Raw genomic sequence first — 25,808 nt, 5'->3', positions numbered from 1 at the left:
CCATCTGTGTGAATACATTGTGTGTGTGTTCAGTATGTGTGAGCTGAACATGTGTGTGTGTGCAAACACAAAACGTTAACCTAGAAAGATACACATGAAAATGTTCATTGTGGTTATTTCTAAGGGGTAGGCGTAAAGACAATTTTAATTTTCTTCTAAAAGTTTTACAAAGACCACATAGTACTCCTATGTACTTTTAAAGCCATTTAATCTATTTACATTTGAAAACAAACACAGGCATGTGTGTACATGTGTGTACACATGCACACACACACGCAGCAGATGCATGCAGCTGGTTACAGAAGACTCAAGAGGACGTTAGGGCTGGTTACAGCTCCAGGTAGCAACCTTCCCAACGCTGGGTCAGGGCAGCCTCTTCACTCATAGACCAGCAGCGCTGGGAGAAATAACAGAATCGGGTCTACAGGGTCTGGGACTTAGCAGCACTTCCTTCAGGAAGAGGGGTAAGAATATAAGAATATATAATATTTTATATTATATATTTTATAATATATAATTTATATGATATTTTATATAAGAATACAAAAAGGAAAACTATAAATCACATTTCACTGTCTATTCAGGGCAGTCTCAGAATTGTTTAATCCTCTGTGATTATATTTTTAAACTACATAGAATGTTCCAGAAAATGCAATGCTAACCTAACACAAAAAGTGCAGTACTTTGCAACTAATAACCAACTCTGCATAAAAAGCCTTATTCTCCTATACCAGAATTAAAGAAGAAATTGGGATAACTTAATTCCACCCAAGATCCTGGACCTCACTTAGGGCATGGTCTGGATTCCTGCCCTCTTCTCCAAGCTGCCAAGGAATTCTGCATAAAAGAGCTCAAGGAGAACCAACGCTTTAACTTACCCACCCTCTGTCACCCATAAATCACCAAGACACTGTCAACTGACAAATAAATATCAAGTGAAACTAACTCTGGGCCCAGGTGTTATTGGAAGGAAAGGAAACGTAAGTCAGCCTTTAAGGTCTAACACATGAGAAACGTGGAAGAAAACACACTCACTTATTGGTGCAGTACTTATGATATGTGTAAACAAGAGTTCTGAGAAAAGAGATAAATGTGGGCAAAAGGCTTCAAGGAAGAGGGCGGGCTAGACTGGGGGTTGAGAGAGGAGGTGGCCGTGTGTGCAGAGAAGAGACAAGGTGAGGGCTGAGGCTGGAGGGACAGGGCGGTGGGCCTCGAAACCTGCAACATCAGTGCTGTGGCACAGCGACACCAGCCACCACTGCGTCCCCTGAACTTACCTTCAAGGCAGAGGGTTCTGTTTGCCCCATTAGGCAATCACTCACGCACCACCAAGAGGGCAGACGCTCCTTAAAGCAGACAGGCTAACTATGTGACAGAAGCATCCACATTACAACTGATTTCAGTATCCACAAAGAGCCAAAGAGGACAAGAACGCAGCATCTGAAACGATGTTTAGCTCCCCAAACCATGGTCAACCCATAGCAATTCAGAACACTGGTCTGGAAAGGCTTCTAATATCAGCGCATGCAAGGCTCATGGCAGCCCTTGGAAACACAGTGGAAGGAGGCAGCAACAAAGTAGAAAAAAAGCCAAGGCAAGGACATTGCAAAGGGAAAAGAAATTTATCAAGAAGACTGGTGGAAGCAGAGAAGGGAGCAAGTGGCACCTAAAGTGACCAACTACCCCAATTATTTGAGGAATTTCCCAGGACTCAGGACTTCCAGTGCTAAAAGTGGGAAAGTTCGGGACAAACTGGGATGAGCTGGCCACCCTAGTGGTACCACAACTCTCAGAGATGCTGGGGGGGTTGCCTTGTCCCTTGGTGCTCGTTTCCCCTTCCTTTGTGTCACTGCTCACTAGCAACCCCCAGGACCAGTGGGAAGGGAGAACAGACCAACACGGGGAGACAACTCCTATGCCTTTTCTTCTGCAGTTTGAGCTTGCATCTTCTCATTTCAACCATGCACATTTCTGGAGTGGTTCAGGTAGATGAGAAAAGTCTTTATTGATCTTAAAATACAGCCTAGAATCACAGCCACTATCTTTTAGTGGACTGTTTCTGAGGCATGAGCTTATCAGTCACCCAGCTGGGAGAAGACACAGCACTCCACCCATAGGGAAGCACCTTATCTATACTTGGAAATCAGAAGAGGCAGGGAGGGGTTGGGGCACCCAGTTCTTGGGCCTGTCCCCATCCAGTCTCAATCACCCCCTTCGCTCTCAGAGCTTCAGCTCCCATCCACGCCACCAGAAGGCAGAATATATTCATGGCTTCCCCCCACCCACATAATTCATTCAGTCAATGGATTTATTGAGCGTTTATTATGCGGCAGCCTTCATGCAGTAGGGAGGGCGGGAGGCCTTCAATTATTCAAGACATTTCTTTTGCCCTTAATATGTGCCAAGAATTGTACTGGGGGAATGGAGACAAGACAACTCCAAACCATGTGTTAAGTACAATGGTGGTGAGGGGGGCACTCAGGAGGAGCAACTACCCAAGACAACTCCAAACCATGTGTTAAGTACAATGGTGGTGAGGGGGGCACTCAGGAGGAGCAACTACCCAGTCAACGAAGCAAATACCAGCTGATCACCCACTTCACATTGCCATGGTGTTACGTGCTAAGGATGATCTTTTAAAAAGTCGTAAGACCCAGCCCTGACCGCCAAGTGTTAACCAAATGATTGAGGAGCTAAAAGCATACAATATGAAATAATTATGAACCATGGGTTACAGGGTGAAGTGCTGACTGTGGAATGTAGACCTTCATAACAGGGAGAAAAAGAGCTGGAGAAAGTACACAGAACTTCACAGAGGAAGCAGAAGTAAAACTTGGAAAGAGATATTGATGGGGGAGGATTTTCCAGGCAGGAGGAACACAACAGGTACCTGTGATTTTTCTCAAAAGAAAAGAAAAAAAAGACAAATGTAGAGTTATTACTCAAAATGTTTCTAAATCGCACACCTATTTCACAGGTCTTTGGTTTGTGTAAACCAGGACCTTACGTTACATTTAAAGAAAGACAGGCATCAAATTTAATTTCAGCTGTCCACACGATGGAGGCCAGGAATTGAAACACACTTAATTTTGTAATGCAGGCCCATATGTGTGCATGTGTGTGTGCATACACACACATACTACCCTTGGCTCCTCTCTACCTCTATCCTCAAGTGATCCAAATGCCATCATTTTGTTAAAAGAAGTCCATAATTCAGTGAAAGAGAAACTGAATTGCCAAGGACAATCCACAAATTAATAACTGGGAATCGACCACATTGGTTTTGCTATAATGATATTCACAAAGTATGAACAGAAAGGCCACCTTTGGTCTGATGGTATACTAGTTGGTCAATAACAAGTTAACAACTACTGACTGAGTGCCTATTTAATGAAGAACCCCGAGCTGATGTTGGGGAAGAGGGGAGGGGTGAGGGGAGCAGCAGGAGGGACTCATAAGGCACTGAGTCTGGCTCCGTCTCCACCACTGACAAGGTCTTGGATAAATTAATCCTACAGTGACTCTACTTTCTCATCAACAGACATGTCCTACCTCTCAGGGTTGTTTTCAGTTCAAATGGATAATGTGAGCATAAGTGGTTAGAAAAGCAAAAGGCTCTGTATAAGACACAGAGGTTTGGAGCTACCTCTCCAGCATCACTACTCTGTCCGACTTTCCACAGTCCCCCGAATTGCTCAATTTGTCCAAATCCCCTCAGCATAGTAACTAGTTCAGGAGAGCACAGGATCAAAGTAAAGCCAACCAGGGGCAACTAAACTCAATTCCAGGCCTCTGGTTGATGCATCAAGGAAACCATCTTCTTTCCTTTCACTGGATGAGAACAAGGAAGCACGCAGCTCCAAGAGCCATGGGCTGCCATCTTGGAACCAGAAGAGAGACCGTGCTAGAAGAAAGCAACATTGAAGGAGAAAATGTGGTTTTGGACACCTCATTTGAGCCCTGGATAACGCCTCACCTGATGCCAGGATCTACTCCTGGATTGCTAAGTCATCTAAGTCAATACTTTTGCTTAAGCCAGTTTGGGTTGGTTTTCAGTTAATCCACCACCTAACTGATATAAAAAGAGAAAATACAGCTAGATAAAGCAATGATTTATAATTCTCCGGGCCTCAACCAAATCCCTGTGGCTCCATAGACTATTCGAGGCACCATTTCCTACCTAGCGTCTTCCTGAAGAGGGTGAAGACGGTAAGTGGGTCACTCAAGGAACAAAAAGAAGAAAGGCAATCATGAGCAATAAGACTTACGTGATTACTGGGCCTGCCTATATTTGTTCCAGTGGTCTAAGACCAGTGAAGGTCATAGTGATGGAAGAGAAAAAAACCCACTCAATGACAAGCTGCAGAATCGGTCTTGGTCTCAGCTCTACCTCTGCATGTTTTCTCAGAATGTTTACCTATTCCTTTTTATGGTAACAACTGGATAGCCAAGAGGAACCATACCAGCATCTGCTGATTTATTGTATGTCTTAAAAAATTATTCAGGGTCTGCAGTACTGAGCTCATGTTCAAATTAAGTTTGCTGGAAATCTAATTTGGGATGAGTAATTTAATTTGGCTACTACAATTAAAAGTGGTGCAGTATTTGTGCTTTAGAGGAAAACCGTATTAGATTCATCTAATCTTATTAGGTGAATATCACATTTAGATCACATTATATCTAGAATGGATATATACTGGATTGATTTCTTTCATAAATCACTGGGGAGACCAAAGGACTAAACTTCTCCCCGCTCCCTGCCCTCCCACCTGACACAAGTAAAAGCAAGCATTGAATGCAAGAGGCCTCATGGAAACTCCACTGCACAGCTCTGGAATCATGCACCCCAAACACTGCCTACATCCTTCATCATTTGCAGATGAGTAAACTGAGGCCTCAAGTGGACAAGCAACTTGCTCAGGGTCACAGAATTAGTTAGTGGCAGAGCTGGGACTCGGTTTCCTGGCCCCCAGTTTCGGTTGCTTCTACTCTACCACATGCGTTTTTAATAAGAGAAGCATGAAAAGCAGCTGGAGGGCCTCTGAGACCCTGCAGCTACTCGCTTAGCAAACCATGGATTCCTCAGATACCATCTACCAGCCTGTCCTCCCAGTCTCTCGTAAGTTTTCCAGTAAGATAGAGTGACCAGAAGTTGAACTATCTTCGAGGGTAACTTAGACCTGTGCCCCAAATCCTTGTCAAGTCCATCTTCTTGAGGACTACTTTGAACCCTCTCATTCAGATAAAGAAAATTCATATTAAGAACATTCAGACCCTATGAAGGGTCAAAAAAAACCAATCTTCTTTCATTTTTAAAATGTTATTTATCTCAGAGGTACTGCTAACAAGGCAGATTGAATGAGTGAGATATCATGCATCAGGGTTCCAACTGCAGAGGTTTAATCTAAGGAAGTTAGTTTGTGAAGGAAATCCAAAGAAAGGAGAAACTAGATTAAAATATCTGCAACAAATGACAAGTTAATACATATACTGCCTAAAAGTCTCATAAATTATTGAAAAAAAGGTGAACCATGCAAAATAAAAATGGGAAAGACCAAAGAGGCAATTCACAAAAAAAGATTACTAGGGGTCTCATGAAAAAATGTTCAGACCCACTAGGAAGCAGAACTTGCAAATTAAAACCACATAAAACCATTTTCAACTATCAAATTGGCAAAAATCAAAAGAATTATAATGCCAAGATGGTCAAGGGTGCTCCAACATGAGAATTCTCAGACACTCCTGATGAGGGTAAAAATCAGTCCACATTTCTGAAGAGCCACCAGGTGATATGCATCCCTAGCCTTAATACTGAGCAAGGTCCCATCCAGGAATTTTCCCAGCAGAAATAATCAAAGGAATACTCAAAGATTTATGCACATTCCCCACCTGGGGAATTACTGATACTCTCACAAGGACTCTTACAAGGACTTTCACAAGGACTACCAATTTAGAAGGCAGAGCCCTTGATCTTGGGGCTTGCCCTTATGAAGCGCATAACTGCAAAGGAGAGGCTAAGCCTTCTTATAATTCTGCCTATGAGTCTCTCCCAGAGAACCTCTTTTGTTGCTCAGATGTGACCTCTCTCTCTCTCTAAACCCACCTGGCAGGTAAACTCACTGCCCTACCCCCTACGTGGGACATGACTCCCAGGGGTATGAATTTCCCTGGCAACGTAGGACGTGACTCCCAGGGATGGGCCTGGACCAGCATTGTGGGATTGAGAAAATCTCCTTGACCAAAAGGGGGAAGTGAAATGAAACAAAGTTTCAGTGGTTGAGAGATTTCAAATGGAGTTGAGAGGACATTCTGGAGGTTATTCTTATGCAATATATAGATATCCCTTTTTAGTTTCTAGTGTATTAGAATAGTTGAAGGGAAATATCTGAAATTGTCAAACTGCAATCTAGTAGTCCTGATTCTTGAAGACAACTATATAACTATGTAGCTTATATATGTGACTGTGTGATTGTGAAAACCTTGTGACTCATACTCCCTTTATCTAGTGTATGGACAGATGAGTAGAAAAATGGGGACAAAAATTAAACGAAAAGTAAGGTGGGGTGGGGGTGTTCCTTTTTACTTTTCTTTTTCTTTTTTTTTTTTGAGTAAGGAAAATGTTCAAAAATTGTGATGAATGCACAACTACATGATGGTAGTGTGAACTGATTATATACTGTGGAGGATCGTATGGTATATGAATATATCTCAATAAAACTGAATTTAAAAAAAAGAAGAAGAAGAACAATAAAGTGGAGAAAGAAAACGCAAGAGACACTTTGGAAACAGCTGTGGAAACCAGAACCAGGAGAGGAGCTAAGAGATTAATCCAGAGTTTGCCCTGGAGAAGCTAAGAGAGGACCCCCAGATGCTCAGAGAGAAACACCCTGGGAGAAACAAGCAAGGATGCACAGGAGGTGAGAGAGAGAGAAGCCCAGAGACATTTTGGAGAAAACAACAGAAACCAGAAGCCAACCCTGGGAGAGGCCCAGCAGACTCCGGCCATGTGCCTTCCCATGTGACAGAGGAACCCCAGATGCCATAGGCCTCTCTTCAGTGAAGGTATCCTCTGGTTGATGCCTTAGTCTGAACACTTGAATGACCTTAGAAATGTAAATCTGTAACCTAATAAATCCCCTTAATAAAAGACAAAACACACACACACAAGCAAATACACACAAATAGTAAACTGAATAAAGTTAGGAAAAAAAAAGATTTATGCACAAAGAAATTTATAGCAGCACTATCCATTATAAGCAAAGTCTAGAAAAATCGAACTGCATTGTAATAGAAAAATGGTTAAATAAACTGTGGTATATATAGACATTAAAAGTCCTGCTTTGGGAAAAGACTTAAAGACAGAGAAATGGTTACAAAATGATGCTAACATTCAAAATTCTTAATAGGACGATTCTAGTTTATAAAGAAAATATACATCATAAATATAGTAAATATAAATAGGGCAGTGGATTCAACTAAATGTCCAACAAATATCCATGGTGCCCGTTCCAGAGTGGACGGTTTTCCCTGGGAGGTAGCTGCCCAGCCAGGAACTACAAGTCTTGTGTGACTGGAAGGTTGAGGTCGTTAAAAAAGCAGTGTGCCTTCCCCATGCTCTCTTCCTCCACCTACCAGCTGCAAGCAGAGGACTCCAAGGTTCTGGGGGACGGTGGAGCCAAAACACTGCGGGAGCCTGGACCACTGACACGCTCACCAATCGGGAGCGCCTACACTGGACTAAGCGAGAAATGCGTCTCTGTTGCATTAAGCCACAATATGGGGTTTCGTTTCTTCAGCTAGTGTTACCCTAACTAATGGGCACATACAGAAAACTGCTGAAAGGAAAACACCCAGGGTTTAACAGATGCTATGTATAGTGGTTAAAGTACAGACAAATTTTTAAAAATTCTATTATTTTCCACGTTCTGAACTTTCCACCACAAATACATCTTGATAAACAAAAAACTTACTGAAATAAAAAGTTAACTTTAGATGGTAATACCATATAGTGAAATCTCTTAGTGAAACACTGAATAAGGTCACAAAAATTAAAATTTAGGAAATTACAAGGGCTCAAAGGAAAAAACCTAGATTTACAGCCTTTAGGCAAATCTACAAAAACAATTGTGAACCGATGATTACTCATAAATGACTCAAGGTTAAAAGATAACAATCTAGGGGTGAAAGCTGCAATTTATACAATATATGAAATATTAGTATATTTAACATGTAAACAGCTCTTGCGAATCAGTAAGTGAGGAATAAATATAATAAAAATTGGGGTAAAAACAAACACCTATATACAAAATAAGAAATACAAAGAACTTATACATACAAGAAAAGATTTTCAAACTCACTAAAAATCAATTAAATATAAATAAAAATCAGATAAACTTTATCCTTCTGTCAGATTGGCAAAGATTTAAAATATTGAGATAACAGGACCCAATGTTGATGAGTATATACTAAAATGGTGAGGTAATCATATACACTGCAGGAGGGAGTTTAAAATGGTACCATATTTCCAACAAGCAACTTGCCATGACAGGGAAAATAAACCTTAAAAAACCTTTGATCTTCTAGATTTGTCCAAAAGAAATAATCAAACAAGTGTACAGCAGAACTGTTCAAATAGAAAAAAAGGGAAACAACTTTGCTTTCCATCCATAATGAACTAAATATATATATATATATATATATATATATATGGAATATACTGGAATAATACACAGCCATTAAAAATTATATTTGAAGATCCAAATGTACTAAAGTAAAAAGTTCCACAATGTTAAAAAAAAAATGCAGGATACAAAACATGCAAATAGTGCAATTGCTTTATTGTGTAAAAATGTTATATATATACATACATGAACATGTTTTGTAAATGCATAAGGAAAAAGTATGGGAAGGTTTTTATCAAAATATGGATAGTAATCGTCTATGGATTGGGAATTATGGGTAACTTTCATTTCCTTCTTCACATTTTTCTACATTTAATAAATTTTCAACTATGAACATGTATTACTTTTTTTTGTGAACACGTATTACTTTTATATTTTATGTTTTACTGTAGAAAATTTCAAACATACACAAATGTGTTAAAAATATAATAAATCCCATGTACCCACTGCCCAGCTTCAGTTATCACACATGGCTGAACTTATTTCATCTATATCCCTCCATGCACTTACCCCTACTGGACTATTTTAATTAAATCCTAGATAATGTCTTGCACCCATAAATACTTTAATATGTATCTTTTGAAAATGACTTTCTATATTTAACATACCCAAAACCTCCACTGGATTATTTCAAAGTAAATATTTGATATTTCACCTGTCCATAAATATTTTAGTATATATCTTTCAAAGATAACTATAACTAACAATATCACACCTAAAAATTTAACAATTTATCAACATCATCAATATGCAGTCTTCCAGTTTCCCCAATTATTTCATAAATGTGTTTTACAGTTAGTTTAAATTAGGATCCAAACAAAATTTACACGTGCATCTGGCTGATATCTCTCTTTAGCCTTTTAAAATTTATTACTTACAGCCCTCCTCCATCTTTTCCCATCCGTTTATTTACTGAAGAAACAGGGTCATATGCCCCAAAGAATGTTCCTCTATCCCCTTATTTGCTTTAAACTGAGATTGAGTTCTAGCACCTGATCAGTTTCAGATTCTATTATTTTTTGTAAGAATATTTCATCAGTAGTATTATTTTTATAACCAGAGAACCAATAAAGCTAAGGGGGGAAAAAAGGAACCCAAAGAAATTTCAGCCTTTCTAATTCACTCATTCCAGCAATACATTGAAACTCGGAGTCCAAAAGTTTCCTTCCGCATACCTAGATCGGTGTTTTCTCACACAAGAAAGATGCTCAATGAACTATTTGTGGGCTGACCTACATTTTAAAACTCAAACCTCTTACATTTTAAATCCATCTCCCTTTGGGCCTCAGTGGTCAAGTCTATCACCTTCTAGGCAACGGTAACCCCTCCACAGAGTGAGACTTCCTCACGCCATCCTAAACTTACAGTTGTGTACTACATTTTCGTTTTCTCCCTCTCCTCTCCCTCCTTTCCTTTCTATTCTTAAATATAATGTTAGCCAATAATTGAAAATTTGGAAACGAGAGAAAGCAAAAGAACAAGTCACCCATAATCTCACTTCTCTAACAAAGTCATTTTTACATATATATGTGTGCGTATATATACATATATACTTCTTCATCATCTTTATTAGGGACATATATATATTTTACATAATTGAAACCAGTGAATACAGGCTTTAAAATTCTTTTTCAGTTAATGTTTAATACATTCAAAAATATTTATAACATGTGTTATGTGTTGTGAAAAAACAGCAATAACACATAGATGTATGTCCGTCACCCAGCTTAAGGAAGAGAACTTTACCAATTCCCTGTGGAACTGTAGTCCCCGTGGGATCCTCTTGATCCTATTCTCTCCTCCCACCACTATCCTGAAGTTTTCTTGATCGTTCATTTGGTTTTGCCACATGCATGGCTATCTAAACAACACATCATTCGATTTGCACATCTGATCTTTATATAATTGGAATTATACTGCATGTACTCTGCAACTTGCTTTTGGGCTCAACATTATGTTTCTGAGAGTCATCCGTGGTGATATACACAGCTATCATTCATTCATTTTAACAGCAAAGCTCTACAGTTGCATTCTACGGTGAGACTATAGCATAATTTACACTGCAATTTCTGCACATAAAATTATATTGTAAATGTCTTGTCACATTGTTATACAGACTTCAAAATAATTTTTAATTATAGTACAGTATTATGCTGGGAGAAAACTAATGTAATATTTTATAGTTACACAACTGTTGGACACTAATTGTGTGCGTGTATTTGCTTTGTAAATAATGTAACAATAAGCATCTTCATCTAAATAACTTATTAAATATTTTGGATTATTTCTTTTAAAGGGAGGCTTATTTAAGGCAAGTTGGGGAGAAATGGTCCACAAGGGGTATTACTGGATTAAAACGTATGAATAAATAATACAGTTCTTCAACACATTGCAAAATTGCTTTACAATACTGTAGTACTACCAGAATTGGGAATTATCATTAAAAATTTGTTTTTTGGCTAATTTGTTAAAATGGTATTTTACTGTTATTTTACTGTGCATCTTTTATTACTATTAAATTTGAACATTTTCCATATATGCTTAGTGTTATCTACTTTGTTATCTATTCAAGTGTTTTATCATGGTTTTAATATTTTTGTTTTTAATTTGAGTATTTTATGTAATAAAGATATTCTTTCATTCAGGTTTTTGCTACCATAGAAATTATATCAATTCCATATATTATCCTATTTACAATAATTCATTTTCTAATTCATTAACCATTTACTTAGGTTATGTCACTGTATTTTAAATTCTTTAAAAACACTCAAGATAATACAAATGACCTTAATCCTCAAACTTCTTTTCCTGCAACAGTTATGGTACATAATCAAATATTATATTGAACTGTAGTAACGATTAAGAACATTATCTAAAGAACATAAACGAGCTAAATATGACACTCTCCTGAATCAATTTCATTCTCCCTCATGAGTTTTACCTTTTCCGTTGTGTTTTTGTATTCTTTTGGACATGATGACAAAAGGAATTTTTCACTGAGGTTCAAGTAGAATTTCAACTCAAAAGTAATCAATTGCTTTTGTATTATGGGGAAAAATTAATACTGTACATCTTGACTTGCATCATAAATGAGAAAAGAGAGAGATTAATTCTGTAAAAATTTGCTGGAAATCTTTTCCTGGTCTGTTGTTTCCACGTTTGTTTCTTATATGAAGAAACCTTTGATTTTCCTATAGTTTAGTTGGCTACTGTTTTCCTTTTTTAATGTTTTTCTTTTGTTTCTAAGCAATATTCAATTCTATAGATTTCCTATGCCTCTACACTTTGCATTTAATTGTTTAACCCATTTGTAATTTGGATTAATCAAAACAACTTTTCCAAATTACTAACCAGGCATCAAAAATTTCTACTGAATCATCTTTCCCCTCCCCATTGATTTGCAATGACTTCTTTATGATTTATTAAATTATTTATGCAAGAGTCTTTTTCTCAACCATCCTAGTTCACATATCTACTCCTTCCTCTTATGCCAGCACCACATTGTTTTAATTACAAAGGCTACATATTGCATTTTACTAACTGGTAGTGTTATATATCTTTATATCAACCAGCTCTAACTAACTCCTTTTTTTCCCAAACAATTTCAGAATTCCCTTTATGTTCTCATCAACTTATTTTTCCAAACAGACTTACAATCATTTTGTGAAATTAAAAAAAATCCTGAATATGAAGGAAAAAAAAATCTCGATAAGACTTTCAAAGGAATGCAATTAGACTCATGAACTAATTTCAAAAGAATCCAAATCCTTATTTTTTAATCTCACTATCTAGAATTAGGGTTCTCCGTTTATCCCTTTAAAGTTTTTTAGTCTATAAGTAAACAATCTATAATTAATGATAACTTTATCTTCTTCTTTGCAGTATTTATTCTCCAGGTTACTATTCTATGAGTTTCCACCTTGGCTAAAATTTAAAGAAACAATTTTTAATAGTGCCAGTCTTGTTCTGATCTCAGTGGTAACCAATGATGCCTTAGTGCTTCACCAATAAGTAAAATGTTGATGGGATATATGAACTCAATCTTCCTTATCATAGTAAGGAATGTTCACTTTACATATTCCCTTTAAGTGGTTCATAAAAATTAGAAGTTGGATTTTATTGGATGCACTTTGGGAATTGATGAGATCATTACATATTTTTATTTAACCATTTTACATGAATTATATGAAACTATATGTATATGAAGCCATTCCTGTAATCCAGGAATATAACCTACTTGGTTACAGTGGAACATTCACATACTCTATTGCTGAAATCTATTCACTAGGATTTTGTCTAACATTTTTACATTCCTAAGTGATGTTGGTTTAGAGCCTCCCTTTTGGAGCTAGCCAGCTTTGATATCAGGGTCATATTTGCTTGCAAGAATGATCTGGAAGTTCTCCAACTTTTTTCTAAATCCTGGAACAGTTTATATAACACAGGAATTATCTGTTCCTTGAAAGTTTAAAAGGATTTTCAAAGGTCTTTTTATATTTTAAAATATTCCACCAGGCACAGGGCTATGTGTGTGCATGTGTCTGTGTGGACATTATCATGTGTGCATATGTTTAAAACTACATGGTAAGATATTGATCTCTAATGGAAGAGAGAACAGCTTTATTACAATTTATTGCAGTTTCTCTCCCTACAAAAAGGGAGTAAATGCCCAAGATGATGAAGAGCTATGAAAATAACATTTTCCAAGACTTTGTTTCCAAGCGCCTCCTTTCTATAGACAAAGAGAAAGCCTCAGAAAGTGGTCAGGTAATGTTTAATGTTGAAACCACCCAAATATCATTGAGGCTGACCAAGTCTGGCAACCACAACTTTACCACTCTGACATATATGGAAATAGGAAATTTAAGAGCTGGGAAGACACGATCACCCCATCTCACCCAAGTTGACCTTTAGTTTTGTGGTAAAGGTTTTCCCACTTTCCAACCCACTTTCCAGCCCACTACACCATCTTCTCTAGCTGGAGGACACTTCAGCTCTTCCACAGCAATAAAAGCTTGTAACTCTAGGGCTTTCTCTACTGCAGGGCTCCTTGGACCAATGACCCTGTGAATACCTCAAAGGGACCACAAATAAAGATTCATGGTGTTGTGGTAATGTCTGTCTCTGTGCAGACCACACAAGCTGGTGAGGTACACCTGGAAAGAGAGAACTGGTAAGGAGTTTGGGCAAATTAGGATTGATTATTTGCTAGAACATGCAAGAACAGTGCCGTATGAGCACATCTGAGACAGAAACAGGACTCAAACTGTGACACTGTGCCCGAGAATGTGCTTGTGGACAGGGAAATAACTGCAGACATGAGTGTGCCACAGAAAGGTCTGCTTTTTCCTGAACATCTCAGTTCATGTCTGTGTCCACAGGGAATCCAATGAAATGCTAAAGATTCAGGCATAGGGCACCTCTTGACAGCCAAGATGATGGGTGTTAGGATACTCTGGCAGGAAGGCAGAGACTTTAAGACCCTCTCTGGCACTAGGATTCCAGGATTACACTCAGTATTTCAAACAGGCATGTGAACAGTCTTTTTATTCCTCTCCACAAGGACAGAGAAGTTGCCTTCACACCAGACATGGAGTAACACAGAAGCTTAATCCTTAGCTAGAAGGTAAAACAAATTTGTGGCAAAGCCAAGACTTGCAAATAGAAGCAAAATAAATTTTATTACTTTTTGGATGCCAAAAAGTATGGGTGTACTTTTGTATATATATATTTTTCATATATTTTGGCAGCTCTGAGATGCCAAAATAGTATGATGATGTCTGGTTACAAGTACTAACATTTGACAGTGACTAACTGATGCACATACCACCTTTCTCCATTCCTTTCTGGGGCTCCTCAGATCAAACCAACTTTTCTGGGTGTGTGTTCATGTTTGTGTATACCTGTCCACCCATAGAAGCATACCACACAACTCAAGTCCAAATAAAATTGAACTCCTTTATCATTTTAATTTGAACTATTCAGGTATTGCAAGATTTTCTCCATACTGGTGGAAAATTAACCAAAGAACAAAGAGTTCCATCTTTATAAAATAAATTGGGTTTTTCAAGACTTGTGTTCAAGTGAATTTCTAGGCTCTAAGAGTTGTTTCACGTGGATTCTCTCTTGTTCTCTACACCCTCTTCTACAAAAAATAGGATTTTTCTTCCTAAAGGTGCACATTAAGTAGATAACTCTACATCTCCAGGTGGTTCTCAACACCTGTCATGGGCAGATGCAGGGCAGTGCCCATCCTTGATGGGGTTTTCACAGATGGCACCAGAATACAGAAATAGTGTAGTAAATTATTCTTAAAGTTGAATGTTTTCAATCTAAAGATTGATATTTTATTCTTAGATTATCCCTTTTCCTACTATTTTGGAATCAAGAGGCTCCTTTCTCTTATGAAATTATGGTGATAGATGTTAGATTATTTTAAACATCCTTCCTTGGAAAAATACTGGCAACCCAAAACCAATCCCCCAAATAATTTTCTTATACTTCTCTGGTCTAGGCAATGCACATTTGAGAACCACTGTCTACAGTATCCTCTCAGCCAAGAAATTTATCATCAATCAATTCTCATCTAGTTTTCATAATGGGGGCCAGTCTCGGGGACAATAAACAATCTACAGAATTTTTAAGTCTAATTTTAGTCAATACTCAAGGGAAGGGGGTAAAATATTATGACCTATAAATTTATGGTGTGTAAAGTTCTGAGTCACTCTGGAACTCTTTCCTCCATCCATAGGTCAGGTACTGCACCCTTCTCCCATCCTCAAAGCCACCTCCCTCCTGGTGTTGTAACAGAGGTGATGGTGCTTGGGGATACTGCACCAACGGGTGCTCTCCCCACCACCATTAAAGTGGGAACCCCAAATCAAGACACTTCACCTTCCTGGCACCAAAGGCTTTAGAGAAGATCCACGGCATTTTGTCAGCTGAAATTCCATTACAATAAAATGCCCAATACTAGTTTCTCACTCCTGCAGCAAGCACCTCACCCAATCCCGGTGATCCTAAAATCCACCCAGGGAAGGCCTGACTGTATCTTGGCTTAGGAAACCAAGCCAAGGAGGGTCACCTTTCTCTCCACAGCCTCCAAACTGAAAACAAAGGCAAGGAAATCCATTGGGATGGGTCATGACAGGTCATCAACTATTCAAAAGTTTTTTCAACTAAGAATAAATTAAAATGTAGCAGTAAAATTAAATCCCTATTTTCCAGAGATTGTACCCACTTTTAATTATATGCTACTTAAAACTTTATTTAGGTTTTCCCCAAAATGAATCCTAATTAAAAAAGAGAACTTGGGTTTAAAGAAAAAAAAAAAAAATCCATAAACACTAAATATTTTAATACCTTTATTTATCTCATCTCTAAAAGAGCTAATCAGTGACAGATAATATATTTGTTGTGAAGAGAGTTAATTTCTTAGATTAAACATGCACATAAATGTGACAACATTTTGAGATATATGGCACTAATAAAGGTAACATTTACTGGATCAGCCACTGGGCTAAGCATTTTAGTTGGATTACCTCCGTTAATCCTTACAACAAAACTATAAAGTAGATGCTATTCTTATCCCCATTTTATAGATGAGGTGATAAATGAGGAACCTCATTACTATAATTTAATCTCCACCAACCCAGAATTTGAGCTCAGTATTTACTCTGCCTATAAAAAGACTGGATAAGCAAATGAGGAATTAAACAGGTTTGTGGAAGGCATATTTAACCTACTAGAAGGTCCTATGTTTTAAGACATACTGAAAAACAGATGCTAATTGCAAGCTTTCTAACAGGAACTGTTTAGGAAGATTCTATCCTACACCACACTGTGTTGAAATATTTTAAAATTCAAACTTTTACTAAGAGTGGGCTTTCCCTCGCTGTTACCCCCAACAACTGGCCCAAGTGAGTTAAGGTTTTACTCGATTTCTGCAGATTATGCAGTATGGTAGATACCAGTTGCTGCCCTCCCCGTATCCATGTCACTCTTCCCACAACAGACCCCAGAGCTTTGTCCGCGGGCCCCCTCCCACCCAGCCGCGGTGCCCTGTGGGAAGCTGATATACATGCATATCCTTACAGTAGAGGGACAGCCAATCCATCCCTGCCAACCAGGAGAGGGCATTCTCCTGGCCATAGGGATTAGTTCACAAAGGGACACATGGTTCAATTCAGACCAACAAAACGCCAGGGTTGCTTTGCTGGGGAGGGACTTCTGGAAAAGATTCTTTCTCAGCCTTTTTAAGTTACTAGCTGGGATGCTTTCTTTCCTTCTGGCCAGAGGGGCGTGCATCCTGGAAGCCTCATATCTAAGATTACAAACTCAAATGCTTTAAGGACCAGGCAGCCAAGATGAACATGAAACGTTGAGGTGTAAGATGGTAAAGGGTGGCACAGAGCGGCAATACCCAGCTGTAGCCCATCATTACCAGGTGGGATTAGAGGCTCAGCATGGCCAGAGCTTCCCTTCTATTAAAAAAACAGAAGCCTGAGGTGTTGGCAAGGATGTGGAGAAATAGGAACCCTTCTACATTGTTGGTGGGAAGGTAAAATGGTGCATCCACTGTGGAAAACAGTTCTGTGGTTTCTCAGCAAGTTAAACATAGAATTACCATGATCCAGCAATCCTACTCCTAGGTATAAAGAATAAAAACAGGGACTTGCACAGATACTTGTACATCAATTTCCTAGCAGTATTATTCCCATCAGCCAAAAGGTGGAAACAACCCAAGTATCCATCAATGGATGAATGAATAAACAAAATGTGGTATATCCACACAGTGGAGTATTATTCAACTGTAAAAAGGAATGAAGTTCTGGTACATGCTACAACATGGGTGAAGACATCACACTGAGTGAAATACGACAGGCACAAAAAGGACAATTGTACAACTTCACTTATATAAAATACCTAGAATATGCTAATTCATAGAGACAGGAAGTAGATTAGAGATTACTAGGGTTTGGAGGTAGCGATGGAATAGGATGCTATTGTTTAATGGGTACTGAGTTTCTGTTTGGTGTGATGAAAAAGTTTCAGTAATGGATGGTGAATGTAATTAATATTTCTGAAAGTGGTTAAAATCGGAAAATTTGAGTTGTATGTATGTTATCACAATGAACTTTAAAAAAAACAGAAAAACAAAAAAAAGTGAACTCAGGAACTTCTCTACAGCCATTCTGCCTCCACAAGGGAAGCCAGCCTGAGGATGAGCTAACACCAGGGAAGAAGGAGCAGAGAATTAGAGAATCTGGGCCTGTGGTTCCCCATCCCTGCACTTTGCGGGCATCCAAGCCTATTAATCCCCTCTGCCGCTGAAGCGCCTTCGAGTTGGGTTTTCTGTTACAGCCAGAAAGAATCCAGACTGATAAATGGGGAAACAAGTGCTAATTTTGTGCCTTTTTCTGGCACTGGATCAGATTTTGCCTTACACTGTTTCTTAACTGTTTCAAGTGCTGCTGCACTGCCCTCCCCAAAAAGCTGTAACAGACTTTCAGACTTGAATGAATTAATGAGTGGCCTTGGACAAGACACTTGACTTCCCTGGGTCTTTTCAACTATAAAAACAATGAGGTTGGACTAGAGGATTTCCGTTGCTTTTTCCAGCCCTCAGGACCAACAGCTCTATGTAGCCGATATAAAGATGCTAAGTTTCAGTCAAACAAAAAACTCTTTTGCTTCTAAAGTGGAACCATCCCTTATCAGATAAGCCAAGTAATCTGCCATCTGGGCTCTGTTAGGTCCTTTCCATTTGCCCCTCTAGATCTGCCCTCTACCCCCTCCATTCTGCTCTGCACACCCAGAGGCTCGGATCTTTATGGACCGTGTCAGTCGAGCTCCCTTGCCTTGTGGCTTCTGGTTGAATGTGGCTAACAGGAGGCACCATCAGGAAACAGGAGAACAGAGAGAAGAGTGGATGAGGATGTGTGTTCTTCTGGCTCTTTTTCGGCCACGTTGCTGTAGGTTTGGCTGTATCCCTCCATTAGAGACAGCCTTTCCTTAGAGTTTCTCTTTCCCAGCTCTGGTAACTAATTCCTCCCTCTCCCTTTCAAGCCTAGGGGTGGTAACCTGCTGTTACCAGCCCTGGATGCTTCAACATCCCTGTTTATCCTCTGACAAATAATCCCTTCAGTAGAGTCTCCTCAATTACCCTTTGAGTGAGCCAACTGTTTCCTACCGGAATGCCAAAACACAACAGCTTAAAAATTAAATCAAAATCAGGCACAATAAAAAAGAAACCAAAGCAATCAACTCTGAGTCTCACACACGAGGAATGGCACAAACCAAAGAGGGAAAAATTGCATACACCCAAAGAATCAAATCAGATACCACCACCATCCTTCCCCACTGTTAGTGAGAATTTGTGGGAAAAAGCCATCTCTTGCTAGACCAAGGTTTAAACCTAAAAAACAAACAAACAAACAGACAACCAAAAAAAACCCTGCTTACACACTAACTTCTTGATCCTTCAGACAGCTTCTGTATAGGACCTGGCGGAGGAACCATGGCTGTGTGCCTATTTTCTAGAGGGACAAACCAGAACTGGAAGAGATCACAGGGCCAAAGCTGATAAAAACACTAGAAATATCCAAGGCTGGCTCAAAGGTTCCTTGATCTAGAAATCTGCCTCTGACAGGCTCTGTGGAGTTTCTCATGGTGGCCCTCTATGAGACCATGCTCCCAAGATGCATCCCACCCATCTCTAATTCCCTCTTCACACTTCTAGAGCTACCATCTATGAATGTCCTTTAGATCCTTAAGTGTTCACAACAATTCTGTAAAGTGGAGAGCTGGACAGGACAAGACGCCCTCAGCTGCATTCCAGAAGATACTGAATTCCAATACACAGAACAACAATCACTGACCATTTCCCAGGGGAAGTTTTCCAGAATTCTTTTGAGTGCTCAGGCCCAGAGTAGGCTCCCTCCCCTTCTAAGGCATTTCCTATACCACTGGGATTGAGGAACTAATCTTATGATCTTTCTCCCATAAGACATTCAGACACCAAGAATTCCAGAGAGGCTACCTGTTAAGGATTAAGAGCTCAATCTTTCAGGGTCGTCCTGCTTCCGTGTCTTCCCCCTTCAGCATCCTCCAGAGCCAAGGCCTGTAGGAGTGACCCAACAGCACATTCAGGATATTTGGCTTCAACATGGGAACAGGTAATATCAATCAAGGAGAGGCTTGGAGAAGCGACCAGGGATGAAGCCCTGGAAAACCCAACAGTCGATGAGCCCACCGAGGAGGAGGACCTGCACACTTCTAGGATCCATGCTCCCCACATTTAAAAATCACTCCTCTGCTCAAAACACACCCATAGAATAAGGAGAGAAAGGATCAAGAAGAACATTCAAAGAAATAATGGCACAAAATCCAAATTTAGTGAAAGACTCGAATATGCACATTAAAGAAACCCAACAAACCACAAATAGGATAAACTCAAAGAGAACTATGACCAATGACATAGTAGTTAAACTGTCAAATATCAAGAAAAGGAGAGTATTCTGAAAGCTGCAAGAGTAAAAGCCACATAATATTTACAATGGAGTAAAAATGACTTGTCAATTTCACTTCAGAATTCATGGAGTCAAGAAAGTAGTGGAATGAAATATTAAGTCCTGAAGGAAAAAAATTCCAACTAAGAATTTTGTAACTGGTAAGACCGTCTTTCAAAAATGAATGAGAATTAACACATTCTCCAATAAACAAAAGCTGAGGGAATCCATCATCTATAGACCTGCATCATTTACTTCCTTGTTTATGCTCTAACACCTTCTCAGTGACGCCTTCTACCCCTACCCCCTATCTCCCTTCCTGGTTTCTTCTTTGTAGCCTATTATCACCTGGTGTATTTGTTTATTTTTCTATCATCTCCTCTCCCCCCCACCCACATGGATATGAACTCCTAAGAGCAGAGACATCGTATCACGTATGCCTCAGAGCCTAGCATATAGTAGGTGCTCAAGAAACCATTCTTAAAAGATTTACTGTGGAATCAAAGAAGCCAAGAGAAAAGAAAGTTGCAACCAGGAGGAAGTCCGCAGTGTCAAAAGTAGCAAAGAGGGCCATAAAGATAAGGACTGAAGTGTCAGTTGGATGTGGCAACATGGAAGCAACGGGTGGCCTTAGGGGGGGCAGTTCCTGAGGAAGGCAGGAGCCCTCCCACAGCCGGCTCTGCCAGGCACACCTCCCACAGGCAGAAGCTGGCCTGAGTGGGTAGGTCAGCCCTGACTGGACGTGAAGGAGCAAAACCTGAGGGCGCATTCTTTCCAGAAGCTGGTCTGTGAGAGGAGGAGAGAAGTAAATAGTAGAGGGGGATGAAGGATTAGGAAAGATTTTACTGCAGAATGAATGAAGTGGGTGAGGTCCCAGGAGATGCAGGAGGCGTGTGAGGTGGGGGTGGGGGGGCAGCACCCATGTACAGGGAGAGGATTCCCTTGGGCCAGAAGCAGGGATGGTTCTTTCTGAGTGGAAGGAATAAGCCCAGATGCAGAGAAACGCACAGGCAGGGACCCGAGTGGGTTCAATGTTGAGGCAGTTGACTTTTTCAGTGAGTAAATGATATGAGGTTATCTCCCGAGTGGAAGGAGGGCAGATGGGGAAAGGGGAGTCGGTGGAGGTAGGGAAGGTGTGGAATCGGAGCAGGGCCAGGACTAGGGTGAAGCAAATGAGGCTTCTAGGGCACAAAATTCAAGGAGGCACTTACTCTCAGTGCCATCTCTGCACTTGCAGGAGCCTCAGGACGAATGCCTCCTTCAACTTCATGCCCAAATCTCCTTGCTCACCTTATCTGACCAGCCCTGATAGAGAGAAAGCTCTCAGGTGAATCTAGAGACCATGATTTCTAAAGGCACTGTGGAGTTTTCTCTCACATGTTCTCAAGCAACCTAGGTTTAGGAGGAGAGTCTTCCTAAAACTGTATTTGAGGACTCCAAATCTCTCTGTCAATTTCTATTAAGGAAGCATCATTCTCCCAGGCCCCAGATTCAAAACCTATGAGACCCCTTTTGGTCCTCATTTTCCACTCCCCTAACTCCTCCCAGTCAGTAACAAAATCATGCCTCTTATAATGAGAGAAGACCCGTATTTACTGAGCACCTACTATGTGCTGTGCATGTTGCAAGTCAAAATCCTCAAATGACAGTCCTGTGGAGTGTTTTTAGCCTCTATTTACAGATGATGACACTGAGCCTCAAAAGAGATTAAGTAACTTGCTCAAGGTCACACAGCTAGCAAATGGCAGGGCTGGGATTTGAAACACTCTCTCCCTCACTCCCCCATCTATTTTATCTTCTTTTCTATCTACACTGCCACCTCTCTAGTCCAAGCCTTTAACATGTCATTCCTAAAATTCAACATGAGAATTGTCTTCTAACAATTTCCCACTTACAGTCCCACATATCCAGATGCATCTTCTTAACACACTGCTTTTACGTAAACCTGTCCTATGTGATCTCCTCTGGTGGCTCCCCAAACACAGAAAAATCCCAAATGCCACAGCCATCCCTTGGGATCCTTCATAAACAGTGCAAATCTCCTTCAATCTTCTTTCCCACGTGCACCCTCTTTTCCAGTGTACTCCTCCCCCTTCCCTGCACCTCCAAGGCCCCAAGGCCAACCCATTCCTCCCCCGAAGCTCTGCCCAGAGAAGGCCTTTCCCACCGCCCGTCCTTACCCCCTGTTCTCGGCGCTCTCCTGCAGTTCACTGAGTGGCACCACCCCAGCTTGCCGAGCTCTCCTTGGCTCTTCTGAGCTCTCTGCATTTAGCTTTTCTTGGCAAGCGTTCCATATGCCCGTGTAGATGGCAACCTCCCTTTAGGGTGACAGCAGTGTTGAAGATGTTTGGGAATGCCCACCACACGACATAGTGTCTTGAATGGTAAACGTTTCTTGATCTACAGAATAATTCTTCTGAAGCTCACAGGATGTAATTTCAAAAGTTTTTGATAAATGCAGGAGAACTGGGATGTGTAAGGGGAGGGATACCGGGTCTTCTTGAAGTCTCTGGAAGCACACCTATTCTTCCACAGTTTGGTCCCTTCTAAGAGTTATTTAGTAAGGAAGAGGATGGCTGCAGCTGGCACTCCCCTCCCCTCCCTGCCCCTGCACATGCAATGTCTTGGTATACTTCCTTAGCCATCCCTTCATGCCCCCAAATCCATTACACATGCACTTGTGGACACAGTTTGATATCCTATCTTCCTCCCTCTCCAAGGGAAGAGCTTGAAATGTGAGAAATTCTGCCAAGTAGGGAAGCTCATGGCTAACAGCAGAATGGTCAGTACTGGGTGCCCAGAAGTCAGAAGAAGGATACTGCATCCCTGGGAAAACTGGAGTTGGTCCTAACTGACTTCAACCATCAGCCATGGAGCACCAACCAACATGTCTGGGACTCACAGGGTGAGGGGTGAGGGTAGTTGAGAGAGGAGAGGTGAATGTCAGCAGAGTACTCAATGAGCATCAAATCACAGTCCACAAAGATGGAACAGGCAGCACCTGAATAACAAGAGTCTGAGAGAAAACTACAGAGATAAAGGTGAGCTGTCTACCAAGATGCCAACAAGATAGTCAAGATCTATCTAAACTGGTGAAACCAAATGCCATGGTCCTTACGACTGAGTTGAAAGAATCAGGAGCTCTTGAGTCACACCTGGGATCAAATCCTGATCTTGCCACCTAGTGGCTGTTCAACCTTGCGCTGGTCACTTAACCCCTCTGAGTCTCTTTCTGCATCAGCTATTGTGAGGCCTAAATAAAAAACACCCAGCGCAGTGACTGGCATTACATAAGGGGTCCAATACATGTTGGTCCCCTCTCTCCTTCCAGACTTCAGACCTCACAGCTTTCTCAACTCTCACTGAAGGGAACAAGTACAAAAGCTACAGAGCTTTTCCTAGCGAGAAGGTTTACAAAGGAGATGACAAAAGTCAGCAAAGTAAAGGAGAACAAATGAGACAACCCAAGGCTGGCAAGAGAGACAAGCCACAGCTCTGTGAATGCTGGAGTTTCAAAACACACAAAGCTTCAAGCCTCGGACCATACCCAAACAGGAAGTTTGTGACAAACTTAGAAAACACATATGTACAACTGCGGCAGGTCACACCGCTCAGAAAAGATGAAACTCTGCACTTCCGGAGGGGTCAATGTGGATTAAAAGAAGTATGCCTGGCCAATGCTCTGAAGGCACAAAGCTCTTCCCAGATGTCAGGGTGTACTCCTGCCCTGTGCTGCTCCTCATTCCAAGCACTTGGGGAACCTGGGCTAAATCATATGGAGCTACTCTGGTTTCCCAAAGCCAGGATCTGTCAACTCCCCCCACCCCCCACCTCCTCAGTCACCAGGAACATGGAGTGCACTGAACAGCTATGGGGACCTGGGTGACTTAGGTGTGTGGGATCATTTTTCAGCTGGGGGAACTTAGAACAGAAGGAGGAAGTGATATGTGAAGGTCCCACACAGCTCCTGGCCCTTGGCCCCCCTCTGGTTACCCACGCCATGTCTTTCTTGTCAGTAGAGCTCCACAGCGGGTCCTCAGGCCGCCATGTTTTCTCCTCTGAAAGCCTGCCTGGCACTAACATTTTCTTCTGCACTGTTCACACAGTGATGGGGCTCTATAGCTTAACGTTCTTTTATGTATAAGTGCCAGCAAGTTACAGACGTACAAAATCTCGACAGTTTGTGTTCCTAACCCCAACTGGGCTGAAACTAGGAGGCTCCTTCCCCTTTGTTCACAATCTCCCAAGCACCTGTGGATCGAGCTCTAATTTTAAGTGATATATTTGGTGCTTGTGCTCTAGTGAATACCCAGCAAATTAATAAACAATTTCAATACCATTTCTCTACCACCTGAGTCCCAACAAGAAAATTATTTCCCACTTGTCTTTGATTCACCTTCAGCAAAGACAGGTCCTTGGTTCCACCCCTGTGGGGTGAAAAGCCCGATGGTAAACTCCATCTCCTGATTAAAACAACCACTCAAGCCAACGCTGTTGGCTTCGCTGCCCGCCCCAACTCGGCACCTCCTGCAGTGGTTTCCCCACCTCCTCGAGTTAGGTTCCTTTTAAAAAAAAAATGACTCATTTAGGAAGAGACAAAACCAAAACGTCAATGGTAAAGATAAAACAGCACCAAGTCTCTTTAAACACCTCCCACTCCATTTAGAATTTAGATCCGATAAAGCCTCATGAAAATGGACCTGCTAACTTGGATTTTACAATATACACAATTCTTCTAGCAAAAACACTTCCAGTAACTTTTCAGGGTCTTCTTTGCAAATGGAAGTGGCCTCAGGTCTCTAGTCGGCGGCTTTTCAAAATGAGGGAAAGAGAAATGAAAGATTCTGTCTGTGCTTTCAACTTCCACATCATAAAATTAATTATTTGATGTTTTACTACATTTAGGATTCTGATTTATTAAATGCAGAACTCTGTCATTAGATCATGGGCCTAATGAGAATTAAGGGAAATTTTTCATAAATATATTTTACTTCTTGGTATGTAAGAAGTTTACAACATTTGTACACAGTATTTGAAAGGAACAAAATTAAACTATACAGTAATAGAATCATAACATTTTAGGCTTAAAAAAGAACAATTAAGATCAGCCTTATCCAGGGGTTTGTAGCATTAGCTGCATTTTTAAAAAATGCCCAGGCCCCATCCCCAGAGATTCTGAATATACTCTGGACTGAGGTGGGGCTCTGGTATCAGGTATTTTTTAAAGTTCCTCAGTGATTTTAATCTACATCCAGGGTTGAGCACTAGTGATGTACTGCAAATAAAAAAACTGACATCTGAAGAAATTAAGGGGCAGTCCAAGACTGAATGACCAGTCAGAGACAAAACCAGGACCAAATCAGACACTTACCAACTTCTGGCCCAGTCATGCAGGCTTGCTCAGGTTTTCGGTATTCACAGATTTGTGAAAAACTTTTTTTAAAACTAAGGGACTAACACAGAATTACGAAGATTTTTGTTTTGTCAAGCAAAGCTATTTTTAAAAATATCTACCAATTACTATCACTGCTTCCTGAAAAGTCTCTAGTTCATTTGCATACCCACCACCCATCTCTACCCCTAATCCCAGCCCTGGAGGGACATGACACTATCTGGC

At 40.5% G+C, this 25,808-nt stretch overlaps 1 protein-coding gene across 12 annotated transcripts in view; it reads right to left on the bottom strand.

Annotated features, from left to right (window-relative positions):
• TRERF1 (transcriptional regulating factor 1) overlaps positions 1-25,808 on the bottom strand; it is a 205,209-nt gene that overhangs the window by 108,732 nt on the left and 70,669 nt on the right. For 2 of the 12 annotated variants that reach the window (XM_037842425.1, XM_037842426.1), the window contains one exon: positions 19,723-19,803. The exons of the other annotated variants lie outside the window; for them this stretch is intronic. The gene's annotated coding sequence lies outside the window, so the exon portion shown is untranslated. The remainder of the gene's footprint in view (positions 1-19,722; positions 19,804-25,808) is intronic. 12 annotated transcript variants of the gene reach the window in all.

This window comes from Choloepus didactylus, chromosome 7, assembly GCF_015220235.1.
Source record: "Choloepus didactylus isolate mChoDid1 chromosome 7, mChoDid1.pri, whole genome shotgun sequence".
Taxonomy (NCBI): domain Eukaryota; kingdom Metazoa; phylum Chordata; class Mammalia; order Pilosa; family Megalonychidae; genus Choloepus; species Choloepus didactylus.
The sequence above is the reverse complement of the archived record's forward strand: the minus strand, read 5'-3'. Positions and strand labels throughout refer to the sequence as shown.